We start from the raw sequence: 20,043 nt of genomic DNA on the forward strand, positions 1-20,043 counted from the left end.
GGAGGTCCCTAGGACCATCAAGGGAGAAGAGCAGAGAGCGGGACCCTACCCAGAGAAGCAGTGATGCCTGAAATGGAGCCAGAGATGATGACATGGAGCGATGGGGCAGCTGGAGGCTTTAGATCCAGAGAGGGAGAGCGACTGTGTGCTGAAGACCTGGGGGGTACGGGGGAAGGATTGCATGGAGGGGATTGTAACCATGACAATAAGATAATATTTGATAGAATGAATGTAAAACTAATGTTCTCCCATGTAAACTATCACATAATTCACAATAAAACATTTAAAAAAAAAGCCTGGCAAACTGCTTCCACTGAAATTTCAGCCGGTGAAGCAGCTCTGCTCCTTCACACACGGGCCTCTGGAGCCCGAATCAATTCAGTCTAGTTTGGGTTTATTCCTAACTCTAATCCAAAACTCTTGTATTTTAATAAACAAGATTCACATTTGCACTCTGTCTATACACACATGGGCCAGTTTGAGATATTTAGGGGTTGAAATCAGACAGCTGATAATTAACAACATTTTACACTAATTGGTTTACATTTATGGACCCAAAACTAATTTTGTTTTGTTTTTACCAACTTACTTAAAATACCTACAGAAAGGTTTTTAATGAATGCATTTTATAGTTTAGAAGCAAATGAAGGATTAACATCATCACTTTGTAAAATATTATTTGTTGTTGTTGTTAAGTGCTGTGGAGTTGGTTCCAACTCATAGGAATTCTGTATAGGGTTTTTGAGGCTTTACATTTTTCGAGAGAAGAAATTCTCATCTTTCTGCGATGGAACAGCTGGTGGGCTCAACCTATGGGCCTTATGGTGGGTTCAAAGTCCAGCATTTATCCTATGGTGCTTAGTCATTGTTGGTACACACACTACCTCCACGTTTCCCATATGGTTTAGCTTAGCTTGTTCATTCTGGATGACTAGTTCATTCTAATTATCCAGAGTGAACTAGGCAGGAAATCACCTGGGTATTAAAAAATATCTTGGCCTAATTTAATGAGAGGTCGGAAGGGCTGTTTTGTGGGAAACCGTTCTAGTGTGAGTTGGCTCTCTCTTCCTCTTTAACACAAAGATAGAGCTACAAGGTGGTAAAATCCCTTAGTAAAAAAAAATATATAGCATTTTTCAGCCAGACAACCTGTATCAGCCAGAATTGGATAAACTGCATGGGTTCTTGTCATCACTGACTTATCTTCAAGTGGAGCCTTCTATTTGCCTCAAGCATTTATAAGAGTGTACGCGCTGCTTCCCAAAGCCCTGGCATCCCTGCCAGCTGCGAGGTAATGTGATTACCTCCAGAGGCACCTTTAACCTCCCTGCTTCCAAGTCCAGAGAGCTGGTGGCTGCAGCTGTCCATCACACAACAGGAAGCCTGTGAGGCTCTGGAAGGTTCTGAGGCTTGCTCAAGGCAGGTGTCTAAGCCAGATCCCCCCAGGGCTGTCTCTGGACAGTGTCTCTGTCCTTCCACTCACAGGAAAAGCAGCCTGGGACCAGAACACCACCTGTGGGTGGAAGTGTGCAGCTGGCTGGCTGTTGAAGCATTTGCTGCCGTTTTCACCAGAAGGAAGTAATCTTTCTCTCATGTCTCCCCTCCAGGTGCCTGAGGAAGCATCCTCTCAGCCCCAGACCCTGAGCCCTGCACCCTACTGTGTGCTGCACTGGCTCAGACAACCCCCGAGAGGTGCAGACTCACCTTGGAAGGGTTTTTATGTGTATGATCCACTTGTCAAAGCGGAGGACTTGCTGAAGCTGACAATGGCTGTGGGGACCCTCCTCACTCCTGGAGGAGACGCAGGGCTGCTGGCAGCTTATAAAGCTATTAAATGACTGGAAGCAGGTGTATATATACAGCCTAGAGAGAGAGAGATGCATTTATATCTGCATTTATTGTTGTCAGCTTCAATTTACAACCCCATGGATACTTGGTCCTGCTCCCTCGTCACCAACAGTGCTCCAGCCCAATGCTGTGGACACTGTATGTGAGTGCCTTCCAACCCTGAAGAGCAGCTGGTGAGTTTGAACTGCTGACCTTGTGGTTAGCAGCCCAATGCTTAATGCATTATGTCACCAGGGTTCCTGATAGACATAGTATGTTGTTGTTGTTAAGTGCCCTCAAGCTGGTTGCAACCCATAGCAACCCTGTATAGGGTTTCCAAGGAGCAGTTAGTGAGCTTGAACCACCGACCTAGCAAGTAAAACCGACCTTGGAGTCCAGCGCATTAACCCACAGCGCCACACCATGACTCCATAGACATAACATAGCTAACTTAAAATGATCCAGACAATTGAACCAATGGCTTTCTACCCTTCGTAGATTTGCTTCTCATTCCTTTGAGGTTTTTCACTGATGGATACCAGGGCTGGACTCTGGAGGACATAAAAAAATACCTGGTACCACAAGGTTGGTAGTTCAAACTCACCAGCCACTCCTTGGAAACCCTAAACAGGGTCGCTATGAGTCGGAACCAATTCAACAACACTTAACAACAACAACCTTCTGTGCCCCAAATCTCACAGTGTGCAGGTCCTATAATGAATGCACTATAGCATCTGCTTGTCACAGAGGTGTGTCCATTCATCACTGTTGTGGTGGATGTGAAGTGCCAATGAGTCTAGCAACTTTGTATAGGGTTTCCGGGGAGTGGCTAGTGGGTTTGAACCACCGACCTGTGGTTAACAGTCCAGTGCTTATCCCTACAGCACCACACTAGGACCCCTTCCAATTCATGTTGTTGTTGTTGTTAAGTGGCATCAAGTTGGTTCCGACTCATTGACCCTGTAAAGGGTTTCCAGGGATCAGTGGGTGGATTTGAACCACTGACCTTGAGGTTATCAGAAATGAAGGAAACAGGATTCAAGTGTTTCTTAAGAGATTTAAAACAGTTGAGCTTTTCATGCCCCAAGGAAAGGATCCCGGTTACATGTAACAGACAGAAATCCTGGTTTGCTCCCTAAAAATCAACAACTCAAACTAAAGCCAAATCCCAGTTACCATTTTGAAGAAATTCAGTAGCTTTGCTTATGTTTCACGTTTTAATATGCTATAAAAACATTTTTTTTTACAAATTAAATGACTGTGCCCCACTTAAAGTCAGTGGGGTAGACCGTTCTTATTTTAAAACAACAAGAAAGCAAATGTGGAATGATTTTAAAAATCCGAAGTCTGATTCCTCAGGCATCATGGTGGATCACTTGGGTGTTTGTTTTGAAACGAGATCAGCCCCACAATGAATACGGATTTGAAGTCTGGTTCACCATGTCGATTTAAATTGTCCCTTCCCACAACGTTAGCTGTGAAACTTGACAATGGTGACAATCACAGGACTAGCTTTACTGGATAAACTATTCTGTCTTCAATTTATTCTGACAGGCTCCACAATTTTTAAGTGCAATTAAATCCTAAGAATTTGCCCAGAAAAAAAAAAAACAACTACCACATTTTTTTTGTTAAATTAAGAGAAGAAGGAAAACACACACACACACACACACACACACAGAGTTGAATTTAATGGAACAACTAATTGCTAACCAGTTGTTCTTTTAAAAAATATAATAATAAAAAGTTTTTTTTGACTGAGCTCAGAAGTCAGCTTCCTCGCATAGACAGACCGCCTTCCCACTTTGAAGAGGAGACAGATCAAAGAACCAGCCACCTGTTTTATCCACTGCTAGTCTCCACATCTTCAAAGGGATGGCTTTGCCCCACTCAGGGACAAAAAAATATGAAATTCTCTGTAACTGAACAAAACATTGCCGAATTCTGTGTCATTTTCATCATCTGTGATATGTTTGAATCCACTGTGTCACCAGCTCATGGAGGGGTTTCTTCAATTTTCGCAGACACTCTAGTTTCTGATGCCCTTATCCCCAGTGACTGGCTCCTCTTCATAACATGTTCGGAGTAAGTGAGCTAGAGTTTCAGTGGTTTTGCTTCTAACGCGATTCCTGGTTGTATTTTAGTCTGCTCCGGGTTTGTTCATTCTTCTGGCAGTCCAGAGTATATTCAGTATTCTCCAACAACACCCCATTTCAAAGACATCAATTCTTCTCTTGTCTTCCCTTTTCATTGCCCTGCTTCCGCATACATAGAAGGCAATTGAAAATACCAGGACTTAGGTTAGGTGCGCCTTAGTTCTCAAAGTGAATCTTTGTGGGTTTTTTTAAGGTTTGAAAGACGTCTTTTGCCACAGGTTCACCCAGTGCAATGCATCATTTGATTTTCCGACTGCTGCTTTCACGACCATTGAATGCTGATTCAAGTAGAGTGAAATCATCTATAGCTTCCATTTTTTCATTATCTATCATGATGTTGTTTGTTATGATGTTATCTATCTCATGATGTTGACTCCACAGCAAGCAGGAGCATCAAGCCCTTTGCCCTGATGGTCACAGAAATGGAACCCAAAGGCCAACAAGCAAAGTGAGCACCTAGTCATCTGATCAGACACAAGGCCAGTGTGAGGGGAAAAATCATCCTTTGAAACCGGCCAGGGAATACGTTTGTAAACGTATGTGACCAAGTTGCTTTTATGAAATTCCAGTTGAATTTTCAATCCACAGCCAGGTAGGTCCAAGAAAGGGCCTGCATCCCTGACATTTCTTGGTACCCCCACACTTGAAATCTTTATTCAACAGCAAGCTAGTCTGATCCTCACACAACTCTCGGGGTTTAGGAAACATTTTACATAAAATGGGAACGTCTTCAACAGACCACCTCCACCCACTGTAATTCGTGCTGTTGGCATAAGGTGTGTTTTTAGGAAGCTTGGAAGTAGTTTAATGTTCTCTAAGTCTTCATAGACAGAATCTTGTGCTCATAAATGTGTAAGATGTTTTGAAGGTAGCATCCTTTGTGTTTGAAAGGATGGGATAATACAGGAAGAAGCACACAGTGGCTGAAGGTCACCTGCTGGGGTTCCAAGTCTTTGTGTGGTGAGGTGCCGTCCTTGTATTTGTGCTTAGGAATTCATGTGGAATCATGGATGTTGGGCTGTGGGAGAGAGATGAGGCAGAATACCAGACCTTCCACCACCTTTTGATGGGCTGTCTCCACACTTTAGGCAGCTACAAAGCACAATCCACAAGACGCCTTTCAGAGAATGTTCTCCCTCGGGGTCTCCTACCCTTTACCCTTTCGAGCACAAGACCTCTCCCCCTGTTCTGAGCACAAGTCATGCTATGAAGCTTCTCCATGAAGCCAGTGTCTTTGGAAGGCATTCTTAAAGGACACCAAATTATTTCCAAGACCCCTAAAATTGTGAGTTACAAAAGCTGTGCTTTGAGCACTAGGTGGTTTCCTGAGCTTTGCTGTTGTTGGATGTCATCAGATTGACTCTGACTCAGAGAGCCCTTACGAATGTATGACAGAAGGAGACATTGGCCCATCCTGTATTCTCCGCACACTTGCTGCTATTTGAGCTCCTTGTTGCTACCACCATGCCAGCTATCCCACTGAGGTAGCCCACTGAGCTATCCCACTCTCATCTCCATTTTCCCAAACATGAAGATTCCTGAACAGTCGAGGGCCAAACTGCATCCTGGCATAATGAATCCTCGTTTTCCATGACTTCCATTCTCGTCTCATATTTGACCTGGAGGTCAAATATGGTGTGTCCAACACAACAGACAACCTGATGTAAAGCACCTACAAGTATTCAATTTGCTCACATGGAGCCTCTTTAAAACCACAATCAAATTCAAAAGCCACTTGTATCCTTACAATAAATTAAAAATCTCTCTAATAATGAAAGTATACATCGCACTCCTATTTAAATCCAAATGTGACTATTTCTGGACAGCATGCTTCTAACAATTGAAAGAGCTGATATTTATTAGGTCTTAATATAGGTTACCGAGTGCCCTGGTGTAGCGCTGTGGGTTAATGCTGGCGCTGCGGGTTAATGCGCTGGACTGGAAAGTCGCTTTGAACCTCAAATTCGGCAGTTCAAGCTCACCAGCTACTCCTTGGAAACCCTATACAGGGTCGCTATGGGTCAGAATTGACTTGAGGGTACTTAACAACAACAACAACGATATAGGTTACAGAGCCTCACTGAATAGGATAGGATCTTAGGAGCTACGTAACCCAACTTTCTACAGGATTCCCATCCATGAGCTGTTGACTACCTTTCATCGATTTAAGAACCCCTTAGTACCTGAGGTCCAGTTAGTCATGTGAGGTCCAGTTGGTTATGTGCAGTTTATTTTGGTTCTAAATGTCAGAGGCAACAGGAGGCATTTGCAGATATTTTTACGCATGAGAGGTGAGGCTTGGCCATCGGAAGTCTGCATGTTGTCCAGCAAGTGGGATGACTCTTCCATTCATTCCTTCTGTGGAAGAGGACATACAGGAATTATCTGTAAATTATTTGGATGGTGAACTTTCAAAAAAAACTCATGAAAACATACATGAGAAAACACCCACCAACTCAACAATGCCTACATATATGTTGATTTCTATATATTTGTTAATTTCACGTGAGCTCATATAGTATGTATCCTGTTTCTACTGACTTACTCAGCTCACCATGATGTTTTCAAGAAGTACCCACATGTGGTGGCCGGTATCAGGAGTTTATTTCTCTTTTATGGTTAAGTAATATTCATTGTGTATATGTTTCACATTTTAATGTGCCCGTTCATCTGTTGATAAAGAGTGTGCTTCTGATGCACTAAAGCATGGTGGTCCTTAGTCCATAACTTTTTATGTACTACCTGAAAATACATAAACATTTAAGCAAGTAAAGTTTAAACATCAAGTTACAATTAAAACTCAACATCGTAAAAGATCTTGAAGGCCCCTAGAACCGGCACCTTTCTTTCTTGTCTTTTTAAAGAAAAGAGACGGTCATCCAATAATTCAGTCTGCAACCTCTTACACACAATTCCAAACATCCAAGACGTTCTGAAAACTCTAAGTTGCTTAACTTTAGCACACTGCCTGTGATAATCCTCACTATTGCTGTTGTCAGGTACCACCAAGTCAGTTCTGACTCAATGGACCCTATGCACAACAGAACGAAACACTGCCCCGTCCGTCACCATCCTCACAACTATAGTTACACTGGATTCCACTGCTGCTGCCTCTGCGCCAGTCCATCTGGTTGGAGTCTTCCTTTTTTTCACTGGTCCTGCACTTGGCCAGGCATGAGGTCTCTTCCCCCATTTAGAGTGTATAGTGGCATGCTCCTCAGAAAAGCATCCATGAATTTGATAAGGGAATATTCTGGAATGGAAGTATTCTGTAATGTTCAGTCTGTACACTGTATTTCATTTCTAAATTAAAAAAAAAAATTCTTAATTCTGAAATACACATAGCCCTTATAAGACTGTGACCATCTAAGATAAGCCGGGGCTGATATCGAATTAAGATAACAAAACACCTAAACAACAGCAAATAAGAAGGAGGATGATTTGGGATTAACACAGAAAATGTAACCTTGACCCAAGGCTATCATTAATAAATACCCAGACCATCCTCAACATAGTTTGGTTCATTTGGCCTGAAGCCCAGTGTTAATTTTGTGCTGCACCATAAATGTGAGCTAGATATTTTTTGTTTTCTTTTCTTTTTCTTTTTCCACCCTCCCTCCCCTTCCCCAGAAATGCACACTTAGTGAACCAATTTCACCTGAACTTAAATCTGTATGTATATCCCTGAAATCACTGGATCAGAATAAAGTCAGACTATCTGAATTATCTCCCAACGTCATGGGAACGGAGTCTGTGTTTCAGTTTGAGTCCCTAACTGAAAACAAGCCATGACAATAAGGTCCAAAGTTATCATGGATGGAAAAAGCTTATCCTACCCATCCATTTTGTAAAACTTTCCCTCAGGGAGAAAGAAAAAACAATTTTCAAACTTATTTAAAAAAAAAAAAAAAACCTTGCAAATAATGCCACGTGGATTTATTTATGGGATCGTGCTCCAAATTCAGCTCTGTTTTGCGTACTGGGTACCTGTTTTTTCTTTTGATTATTTTACTGTTCTTTGCCTGTACGAATGGCAAGTGTGATATTCCAAAAGGAAGCTCCTTTTTCCTCATAGACGACAAGACTTTAGGGACAGAGAGCAGTGACATCCTCCGCTTTCCAAAGTTCACAGGGAGAATCGCGAACACATTTTCAGATGCTAATAATACTTGTAACTTGGCTAATTTGATTAGATGGTGAGAAATGATACCTCTATTATAGTTTGGCTAGTGAACAATTTTCATAAAACTCTAAATGCCCAAATTGGCCTCCTTCAAATTCTTAAGAGAGGTATTTTCATCAGTTTCATTTCTGCCTGTATCCCAGCAATTACAGATGCCTTTGTTCTATGGGGAGTTTTAAAAGTAGCTTTGTTAGCGTCATTTTTAGCTCTTTACTGTAATCATGCGCTTATTGAAGAAGGTAGTTTTTGTCATCCTCTTCAGAGCAAACCCTTTCCAGCAAGATGCAGTGCGGACCACGATTCCCAGAGGAGAGTAAATGTCCTCAAGCCCCTGAGAGATACACAGGCAATGCTTCAAAACAAAATAGCCTAGGACCTGCCAGAGGGTAGGGCAATTTCAAAGAAGAGATTCTTCTACAATAACCTGCCGACGGGACAGCACTTTTATGAGCCTCTGCCAAGACATGACAACATTTTCAGACCATGATAGCATTTTCAGAACGTCTTGATTGCTTTTGGGGAATGTACTTCTTCTCGTAGGCAAATCAAGAATATCCAAAGCAGACTGGATGGTTTTGATGTCTGGATTTGCTTTTGTTTGTTCTTCCTCCACTTTCTCTCCCAGTCCAACTGCGTCGTGTTCATTTTTTAAACAACTTCAGATTCTATTTAATTTAAATAGTTTTATGTTGTTTGAAAAAGTCCAGTGACAAGTCCTGTGATTTCAGTGAAGAAGTATGTTTGTTGCACTTGAACGGGTTCCTTGGTAGCTGTTCTTTCTCCCTTCTCCTCATTGAAAAGTGATCTGGTTTATAAATCAGCATCCCGTGGACTGGTGGATGGCCTAGTTACTGTATTTGGGGGACCAAGCGTCTCAAAAGTGTGTAAAAGAATGCCTGGTCTCAGGAGCTGTCATCATTTCTACCTCCGGCAGAAATGTGCCCAAAGCCAGGTTACAACGCTAAGAAATAAGCATGGTGCCATTCATGCAATGATGACAACAGGTGGTCTCTGGAGTCATCTTCACCCTCTAGGGCTACCAACACAAACAGGAAGTTCAGTGTGGCCAGTCACAGGAAAGGTGAGAGCTGAATCTGAAAGGTGTGGTCTGGTCAGGTGGATGGAAGAGTGGACAGTGTCTCAGATAGGGAAATACCTTGGGGAAATGTCTAGAAGCAGGAAAAAGAAAGGATTGATATGGTCCCTGAAGAACTCATTAGGGCTTCCTTCTGGTAGAGGATTTGGAAGACAGGGTTGGGAAGCGGCTGGGGTCTGTTTCAGGCAGCATAAAGGTGGCTGACCTTATTGGTCAGGGTACCAGCTTCCAGATACATCCAAGCAAAGGCGATGGGAATGATGGTAGAGTGACTGAGGGTTTGGTATGGACCGGTTCCGAGAAGCGGAGACATTGACCATTAGCAGAAACAGCACCAGAAGGAACCATAAAATGAGGGGCAAAGGAGCACATTTGAGAGAATTTTCCAAACAACTGATGACAACTGCTCCTTGGAAACCCTACACAGGGTCCCTATAAGTCAGAACTTCGTAACAACAATAGAAAATATTCTAAAATTAAATACTCAAGTTTTTACACCCATCTTTAATCATCCCCTTATGAGAACAGAAAACAGTCCACTGCTCCCATAACTGACGTACATTTCATTAACATTTAAATTCTAATTCCTCCCTACTGAACCTCTCATCTCTTCTCCTTTCCCCAAATCCATCCAGAAACTGCCGCATACAAACTTCTATTTCCTAAAGCGAACATCTGTGATCACACACCAGGAACAAAATCCTAGTTGCTCTAAACCTGGGCGTTTGCTTTGACAACCAAGTACCTTAAATTTAAAAAAAAAAAAAAAAACAAGAATAACAAACTACTTAATTTCTTTAAAACACCTGCTTGCTTCTAAAGGAAGAGATGATTTTTATTGGGAAGAACAGAAGTTGTCCTTTAAAATAAGCAAAAGAAAAGCCAAGCTTTCAAGAGTTGCCTGAGACATTAAATAATATACTAGAATATAAATCAAAACACAAAAATCAAGCAAGGACCCACCTCCAGTTTTCCCACATAAAAACTGACAATCTGGTGACCTCACCTCCTTGGTGTTAGGGTGCTGGTTCTGGCTGCCTGCAGTCCTCTTTCAAAGAGGGTAGGCAGGCCAGACCAGTCCAGGGTGACTATTTCCATTAGAATTGGCTGTACTTCCCTCATTGCCTTCTCCTCCCAGCCACCCCCACCCCCCCTATACCCACCCCTGCATCCAAGTCCAGTTATTCAGTGAGTTATAATTTGGCACCAAAATTAAATTAAGCTGAGACTTTGGTCATACGTGAGTTTTTCCCAGCAAAGCATAATTTCTTTGACCCATTTTCCAAATGTTAGATGAGCAATTTAGCAAGGAGAGAAAAAGTTGGTTTTCAATCAGGCTCACGTTTGGAAAAACTAGCTGAAATTAAAAAAAAAAAAAAAAAAAAAAATTCAAATCAACAGTCCATGGTGGGTTGTTACGGTGTGAGCATGCATGCCTGGCCAGTTTTTGGAGCACTTGTCAAACACAGATCTCCAATGCTCTGCAGACATTAATTAATTTCCACTCGGGCCTGTAAGCCATTTTACCAATGGAAATTCCGATGAGAAAAGGATTGAGTGGGTTCAAGGCCGCGCCGTTGTGAGTCAGCTACGGAACTAGGAATTGAAGCCCATGGCTCCCAATGAGCCAGCGAAAGTCTGTCGAAGTATTGAGTACCCCCTATTGAAGACTGTGGGAGTTTTGGCCGCTTAATGGGATTGCGTTGGGTCCTTCAGACCTCTCCTTTTAAAGATTCCATGGCACGGTCGAGACTCCAATAAAAGAAGCTCTCTAATTGCTCTCTGACTTTCTATGAAACTTTCTAAGCTATACTGACATCCTCGAATACAGCTATGGGATTAAAGAATGGAGAAAGCTGAGACAAAGTGGGTGTGCAGAGAGCAAGCGGTTCTCAGGCAGCATGTGTGCGGTGGGGGGCCACTGGGGGAGGGGAGCGGGGCGGGTGTGACGTCTGTGCCCCGGGGCAAAGAAAATTATGAGTGTTCCCTTTTGTGTGAGGACAAACAGCCCAGCGCGGGAGGTCGCGGCCGAGGTCACGCGGCTCCGCGCTGCAGCTGCTGCCATGGGGCGGGGGTCCCGGGCGGCCACCGCGAGTCGCTGCCGGCGGCCGAATCATCAGCATTCCGGCGGCGCGGGCGGTCGCTGTCCTCAGACGACCCCGGCCCGGTGGAGCGCGCCCTCGCCCTGACCCTGGAAGCCAGGCCCGGTTGAGCCAGCCAGGTAAGCACAGCGGGACGCGGCGCCGATGCTGGGTCCAGGTGCTCTGCAGCTGTCAGGGCTGAGGCCGATCCCTCCGACAGGACACCCGGCCTGCGGGCAGACGTGAAGGTCCAGGCGGTCTGGGACCCCCGTTGCCTGCGCTGCCCGGGTCCCTGGCACATCAGGCCCGGACGCAGGGCTTGAGCCCCGAGAGCCAGGCCGCAGCGGCGTCCAGGTGGTCTGGCCTGGCCAGGGCGCCCGGGCTTCACTCTAGACCCCTTAGGGAAGCCGGGGTCTGGGGGCAGGCGGCTGGCCCAAGCTCCGTGGGGGTGGCGGATCACTATGCTCCCAGGCACTCGGCGAACTGCCACCTTACCCGGGTGCAAGGTCGCTACGCTCCTTCCCACCACCCCCTCGAGGGCGCCCCGCGGCCTCCCAGTCTGCGCGGCCCCAATCGGCGGGCCAGGTCTCTGTCTACGAGGGTGCAGGCAGCGCGGCGGGCCTGGTCTCGGGTGCCACTGTGCGCCCCGCACCCCGGGGACCTGGGCACGGCGACGCGGGAGGGAAAGGGACACAGAGACAGAGTCGTCGTCGCCAAGGTCCGGCGCCGCGCCCTCCCGCGCCTCCGCGCCAGCCTTCAAAGACCGGGATGGCGGCCCGCCGCGTCGCCCCCGGCCAGGCCCAGGGCATGAAAGGATCTTTATCCTCGAGTGACACCGCGCGCTCTCCTCTGGCCTCCCCCTTCTCGCGGCCCTAATTGGGGCCCGCTGCTAATGTGATTAAAGGCCAGTTAAACGTTCCTGGGCGCCGCCGGTGGGAAGAGGCCGGGACCCCTGCCCCCTCCCCGGGTCACACCAGGCCCATGGTCAGGGGGTCGGTGCCAATCCCAGGCCGGCCTGGCCTGGCGCCCGCCGATGGTGCACCCGCAGGCCCGGAGGCCACGGGCTGGGACTTTATGTAAGCCGGTGGGCTTTGGGCCCGGCCGGATTTGGGGATTCTTTTTGCAAAGTTTCCATTTTCTGGCCTTTGGAATGGCGCCCTGGGTCCTCGGGGGTCCTCCCCCTCTGGTGCCCGGCGCTGGCACGGCCCAGTGCTGGAGCACGTTCAGGTGGGAGGTGTGGGGTCTCCAGGCTCGGAGGAGGTCAAATTGGGGGGTCCTCGCCTAGGGCAGTTATTCAGGACACTCCTGCTTGCAGATCTTCCCCCCTCCCAAATCCCTGGCCTCGCGGCGCCCCCGGAGGTCTCAGCGACCGCTTGGTTCCCACGTAGGCGACAGCGTGGGTGGTCCCACCGCCCGCCCGCCCAGAGGGCTCGGCCTCGTGGCCTGGGAGCAAGTGTCTGCGCCGCGCTCCCCACGGTGCCGTTTTCCAAGGTCTTCCGTGACTCGTGCTCTGAGAGCACAGGCTTCCTGGGCTGTGGCTGGATGCCGGGGACCCCTCCTCAAACCTGCCCGATCAGGCAGCGGCCGTGCGACCCCAAGGCCGACGCAGAGAAGGTCGGGCTAGTGCCGGGGAAATGGAGACTGAGCTCGAATACCCGGGCCCATTGGACACCCGGCCCTCGGCTGCCGCTCTGCCCTCGCTGCCGCGGCCGTGCGCTCTCAGACAAGGCCCCGAGGCTGCCCGCGGCCGGCGGTGCGGCAGCAAGTGCTCGGCGACGTCCCTCGAGGCAAAAAGCTCGACCTGGCCGGGTCCTGTGCCTCAGCAGTTGTAAATCTGGAAGCCGTTAGGGCAGGCAGAGAAAAGCCACAGGGAAGCGGGGCCGTTCCGTCAGTGCCTGGGGGAACTCTGGGCGCGCGGAGCGGCGGCTCCGGGACACACTGGTCCCGAGGCGACAGGTGCTTCCCGCGGCCTCCGTGCACTTTGCAGTCGGGGACTGCTGGACTGCGGAGGCCGCGGAACGCCCGGAGCGCAAGGAGGCTGCAGACTGTCTTCCGTGCCCTGACCGCCCCGCCGCTCTGCGCCCCGCACCGAACCCGCGCACTACCTAAGGTTGGGAGCTACACACTTCAAGCACCTCAAATGCCATCGCAATTCGTGTTAACTAAGCAAGAGTGTTTCCGTGGACATTTTGCAAAGCGATTGTTTATTTTATTTTATTTTTTACAATATTCTCTGAAATAAATAGTAGGCAGAACTTTTTCCCTTCTAACAAGTGTCAGATTGAACAACTCGAAAGATCTGAAATGACTGACATTTCCATTTAAGTACAGCAAAAACACACGGTATTCTTTAATCATATTTTTTTGCAAAAATGTATTATGGATCTAAAATGTGTCATGTTCAAAACTTGCAATTTTTCTAATATTTTAAGTACATTTGGGACAACAAATTTTAAAGCATCAGCTGGAAACCAAGAAAAACATGAAGAGAAAATGAGAGCTGAAGAAATACAGCCTGCTCTCCCCCCTCCCCCCCGTTTTTTTTTTTTCCTTTTCCTTCCTAATATTGCTCAAGAAAACACAGTGAAAATAAAATCATTTTATGTTGAACTAGCACATCAATGTAATTAATTTCTTCCCAGATGGGTGTAAGGGACCTGTCTGTTTCGTGTGCTCAGAAAATGCTAGACTCCAGTCATTTTCCTTTCCTTCTGCTGCTCAGAGAATTGTGGGGAAAAGTAAACAGCGCCAACCTCATGATTTTTTTTTTAATCTGCTTATTGAGCACAGATAAAATTAGAATTGTCTTCTCTTAGAGATAAAGGTTGCACAAGAACAGTACCCATTTCTTTAATCCCAGGAGTATCTGTTTTTGCTTTTTATAAAGCAGTACCATTTAACTAATATGTAACAAACTGAATGACCTTCGGTTTGTTTAAATTACAGCTCACCACTGGTTCTTGGAGGAAACAAAAAAAATGTTTTTAAACTTCTCTTCCATTTGTTCAAAGATGACGTTTCCTGTGATCTGGTCTCTACTACATGGGTTGTAGTTGGATAGGGTTTCCGAAGAGTTTGAACTGCTGACTTTTCGTTTCAAACAGACCTGTGGTCAAATGTATACCCTCACTGCTACAGCGGGACTCCACTACATGGGTAATAGAGAGTGACACAGATAACCCATGTGTTCCTGCTCAATGATTTTCTCAGCCTCCAAAAATACCAAATACATTGGCTTACTAGTCCTTTTTAGGGCTGCTCTTCCCACTCACTGGGAAAGGACAAGATACATTTTTGTTGAGACTTGGAAATTCCAATTCATCTGGAAACCCAGAAGATGGCTCCAGGTACAGGTGGTCTCATTATTTTAGGGGGAACTGTCACCCCATTTGTGGAGTTTTACTGAAGCATCAGGCTCCAGGTAATTATTTATACCCATGTAGACATTTCAAACTACCCCTTACAATTATGACATGTCCGATGATGTCATAAAGGCATCCATGGTGTGTATGATGATGTAGTGAATAGCGCACGTGTGATGATGCAGTAAAATCATGGCTTGTGTGATGATATTATAAATAATGACCTGAATGACGATGTAATAAATGAAGTGTGTATGATGATGGAATAAAGGTGTGACAAGTATAATGATGTGGTAGAACTATGGTGTGTCTGGTGATGTAATGAATACAGTTAAGTATGGTGACGAAATAAAGCTACGGCAGGCACATAATAGTGTGTATAATTATATCATAAAGATGTACCATGTATGATGATGTAATCATAGAATGGTGTGTATGATGATGTCATAAAGATATGGTGTATATGATGATGTCATAAGGGACAGTCAGACAGGCGGGCCGTGCAGCTAAAAGGTAGGAGCCTAGGCCCCAGCCTGGCAAAAGGGCAGCTCCCATTCCATCACCCTCTGTTCATGTTGAAGTCCCATCTTGAAATTCATCCTCAGTGTGTGATGCTTTCACTACTTTAACTGCTCCCCGAACCCCCACGGCCCAGTGTGCAGCCATGTTGTAGAACCATAGGCCATTTTCACCAAAAACAATGTGACCAAGATTTAGAACAAAATTCCCCACAAGTCTCTGAAACTCCTTGTCACACGATGAGTCCACACATAAGTAGTTTATTATCCTACAAAGCCCACTAATAAGGCCACCAGCCTCAGTTCCCGCAGTACCCAGGCTGCTGCGTTTATGTGCGTATTACGTGTTTGGACTTTCTGGTTTTGTTCTTTGATCTGTTTTTCTGGGAGGAAGGGTCCTGTTTGCAGCCCTGCTGAGGACGGCCATCACTGGGAACAGGACGAGAAGCAGATGGGGGTTCCGGTGGTGTGTCCCTCCACTCTGAAACTGTGAATTATGATGGAGGGGTTGAAGTTGCCTAGAACTGCCCAAACCGAATGTCTGTTCCCAGGAAGGAAAGAAAAGTGGCCAACTCAGAGTCGGCATCTGAGACTCTTACCCAGTTTTTCTCACAGAGATGGACCCTTGCCCTCACCCCCAGCACCAATCATCCCTCTCCCACATTCTGAGCATCCAGAATATTCAAAGGTATTTAGGAACTCAGGCAAGACCCGCTGGTCTTGAAGCTCTTCAATTTAGGTGTAGTGAGAGATAAGAAGGGGACTGGGGGAGTACCTAGGACAAGGATGGGGTGGATGTTGTACCTGAACACAGGTACCTGGGGGTTCGAGCCTTGCATCATGTCACTCAAGCATAAGCCCAGGCTTTCTGAAGTTGGAGCAAGTCCATCTGGAGAAAGACTGACAAACAAGAACGGAGAGCTGGTCCCACGCTGCAAATTGAAAACTCTAAGCACGAAGTCTGCCCTGGCTGCCCGCTGCCCACAGGATGGGCTGCAGACTTCCTCCCCACAGGCAAGGCGTGCTGCTCTGATCCCTGTGTCTCTCAGCCCAGTCTGTCTCCTACTGCCCCTCCCCTAGAAGTGGATCGAGAAGGGGGACAGAGGGGCTCAGGCAAGGAATGGAATGACATTCTGAGGTGCCACAAATATGAAAGGCGCTAAACTGAGGCAGCTGATCTATCAAATTGCATAGCTAATTCAAATTGCATCTTCAACATCTAATTCAAATTGCATAGCTAATGAAATTTGGGGGATATGAAGTTTAGAGATGGACCCTGGGCACTGGAATTGAGGGGATGGGGAGCACGAGCGCGTAATTTAGAGATCATCCCCAGGCACCTATTACCTTTGATATACCACTGCCCGTCCTTGGGAATACTTGAGGCTCAGGACCTCCCTGAGCAGTCAACCAGGTGCCCCCCTGGGTCAACCATCACCCACTCATAGGTGACAAACAGAACAAACCAACAAGAAGAGCAAAGTTCTGTTCATTGGGGGTCAGTGCCTAGATCTTGCAACTCACATTCCATTGGCTCCAAGCTGCAGCTGGACATGGACACTCCATGTCCTTAGACCCCACACAGAGGGGTTGGCGTGCAGGAAGGGGACACGGTGCGGAAGTCCTCAAGCATGTCCTGGCTCCTGTCCTAGGCCAGCACTGGCTTTCTTGTTCAGAGGACAAAGGCCTGAAGGACCCCACAGGCCCGAGAAAGGCTTCAAGAACTGGCTTTCAAATCTTTTGACTGTGGCCAGAGTAAGAAACACATTGTCCATCTCAGCCCAGCATGCACATATTGGCTGTAGATAAAATATTGGTGTTGTTAAGTGCCTTCAAGTTGGTTCCGACCCATAGCAACCCTGTATAGGGTTTCTGAGGAGAGGCTGGTGAGCTAGAACCACTGATCTTGCAGTTCAAACCACTTTGCAGTCCGGTGCATTAACCCACAGCACCACACCAGGACTCATAGATAAATAAGTGGTAGCTATTTAAACTAAAGCCACAGCTGTAAGTCGGCTCTGACTCGTAATGACCCCATAGAACAAAGTAGAGCTGCTCCATAGGATTTCCAAGACTATTGATCTTTACGGAAGCAGACTGCCTCACCTTCCTCATGTGGAGCGACTGGGGGGTTCAACTGCTGACCTCTGGGCTAACAGCACAACGCTTAACCTACTACAGTATTATAAATGAAAACTTTCACAAAAGACTACTTCAATTACTATATACATCATGAACTCTGGTATTTGTGATCTCTCCTCTACCCCCAAATAATGGTTTCTGGTTGTTGTTAAGTGCTGTTGATTTGGTTCCAACCCATAGCAACCCTGTATAGGGTTTCCAAAGAGCAGCTGGTGGGTTTGAACTGCTGACCCTGAGGTGAGCAGTCCAATGCTGATCCTACAGCACAATATCAGGACTCCAATATTCCCTTTAGGGTACCTCTTCTCAGTTCCCATGGCAGATCCCAGGACTTCAAGACCAAGGAAGTCCAGCTCAGCATTCACGGAGCTAGATTAAGAAATGCTGCCTTGAGACCTTAAGGTGCCCAGTGGCATAAAGGAGAAGCCTCCATGAGTCACACTGAAAGTGACACTGCCAAGCTATGCCCTGACCCAAACAACAGCTCCAGGGATACAGGGTGGCTCTCCCTCTGTGCCCCTGTTTGGGACGTGAAGCATTTGGGGCCAGCAGAGGTACCTCCATGTGACTCTCACACACTTAGTAAATGGCGAAGCTGGACTGCCGCCCACTGCCCCAGCCTTGAGGACCTCCGTGCTCAGCCTGCTGAGTGGCATTAGGCAACCCAGGGTCCAGAAGCAAGGTCCTCCACCAGGGCTGGGCAGAGGGACACTGTCCACGTGCCTTTCCCCCAGCTACCCTCTAGGGAGCTTGCTCCTCTCCTGGGGGCAGGCACTCTTTGGGGAAAGGACATCTCTTTTTTGCATAGGCAGTGGGGAAGGATGGGGAGGACTCCCTGGCCACCTCCTTCACCTCCTCTGTCATGGGAGAGCTGAGCTCCTTTTCTTTTACTGTTCTTTAATGACCTCATGGACACAGGACTGGTCTTCCCCCAAGACACCATTGCAGGAGAAATATGAGGCAGTAAGCATCCACAGAGATGACAACTTTGGAAGCCATAGGGTTCTACTCTCCTACAGGGTTGCTGTGAGTTAGAATTAACAACAATGCTTGTACATGCTGGGCTGAGATGGACAATGGACTTTCAATGTAGCCTTTGAGCTGATGCTTCCCTCCCTTTCAGGCTTTTGCGGGGGTAAGTGGGGAATATGGGATGTCCCTGACAACTGCCTCACTTGGAGTTCAAGGGAAGCACCAATCAGGGCTCAGTCACCCCCTCTGCCGGAAGCTTCCAGTTCAAGGTGGAAAGACTCCACACTCAACTCCCCCACAAGCCACATATGCATGCAGGCACCCATACTCATTTGTTGTCTGGAGAAATCTCAGTCCACTCTGGAGAGTGACCAGTTGCCCCTTACTCTTCCCTACAAGTGGCTCCAGATCACAGTGTAGTGCCCCCCAGGGCCAGGATAATGACCCTCTGAGCTCTGTCTGCCTCGAGCGTGGGGGTCATGGATAGCGTTCTGACCTCCATGATGGTCTTTGGGTTACTTCCAGCATCTTAACTACCTCTGCCCAGCCCCTGCTTTGTTCGGATGCCACCAGGGACATTCCTCCATCTATGGTACCAGCAAGACCCTGGGTTCCAAATGGGAGTCAAAACAAACCAATTTTGAACTCAATTAGCTACCAGACCCTCAGGCATGATAGAGCTTGCAGTGGGAAAGGCGGGCATAGGTGGGGGACAAGAGTTGGAGCCCCCACCACCAGCCTGGCATCTTCACTGACCACCCTCCTTAACCTCCAGCTTATATTCATTCGGTTCTTCAGTGCCCTTGCCCCCTGCTTTCTTCTCACTGCCTGTTTATCCAGACTGTTGGACTTTGGACGTATTTTATTTTCTTTCTCTTCTCGCTGACCTCTTGCCCGGCCACTGCCCTTCTCCTGAACCTTCCCATGGCACCTTACCTGAGCTTTTCCATGAGCATCACTGTTCACAACGCTCTGGTGGCCTGGTCAGCTCCATTCTCATTTTATTTTAGTCTGTCTTAACATTAAGGAGAGTCCCAGTGGTACTAACCACAAGGATAGTGGTTCAAACCCACCAGCCAACCACTCTGCAGGAGACAGATGAAGTTGCCTGCTCCCATATTGATTTAGTCTTTGGAATACCCAGAGTGCAGGTCTACTCTGTCCCAAAGCATCATTCTGTGTCGACAACAGTGAGTTTGGCCTTAACTTTGATACACACAGAGACTACACCAAGATGGGAGTCTTATAGAGGTGCCCAGGTAAAATTGGGACCAGTGAGCAGGCTTGGTGGGCCAATCTCATCTGGAGCTAGAGTTTTGTGGGCACCCCCAGGGTCAGATTCAGACCACACCCAAAGTCAAAGTCACAGACTGAAAGGAGGGGGACACGCCCAGAAAGCAACTAGCATGAGCTCTCATTTCAAGAGGAGTCCTTGGGGGCCCAGAGAGGAATAGACTTGAGCAAGTGCTGACTACAAACTCTGGCATTTTATTTGAAAATTGGCCAGTCACCTCATCTTACCACACTGCCTGGTGGGATTGCCTTGAAATCTAAAATGCCATCATTTATACTCCACTTGGAGCTTAACTGAGCTGCTGAAAGTTCCCTGATGTTTGAGGACTTTTTGTTAAGGATGATGATACAATTTGGAAACAGACAGTGGGGATGTTGCATGACATGATGAATGTAATTAATGTCAATGCATT

The sequence above is a fragment of the Chrysochloris asiatica genome, unplaced genomic scaffold (genome assembly GCF_000296735.1).
Source record: "Chrysochloris asiatica unplaced genomic scaffold, ChrAsi1.0 scaffold00025, whole genome shotgun sequence".
Lineage (NCBI taxonomy): Eukaryota > Metazoa > Chordata > Mammalia > Afrosoricida > Chrysochloridae > Chrysochloris > Chrysochloris asiatica.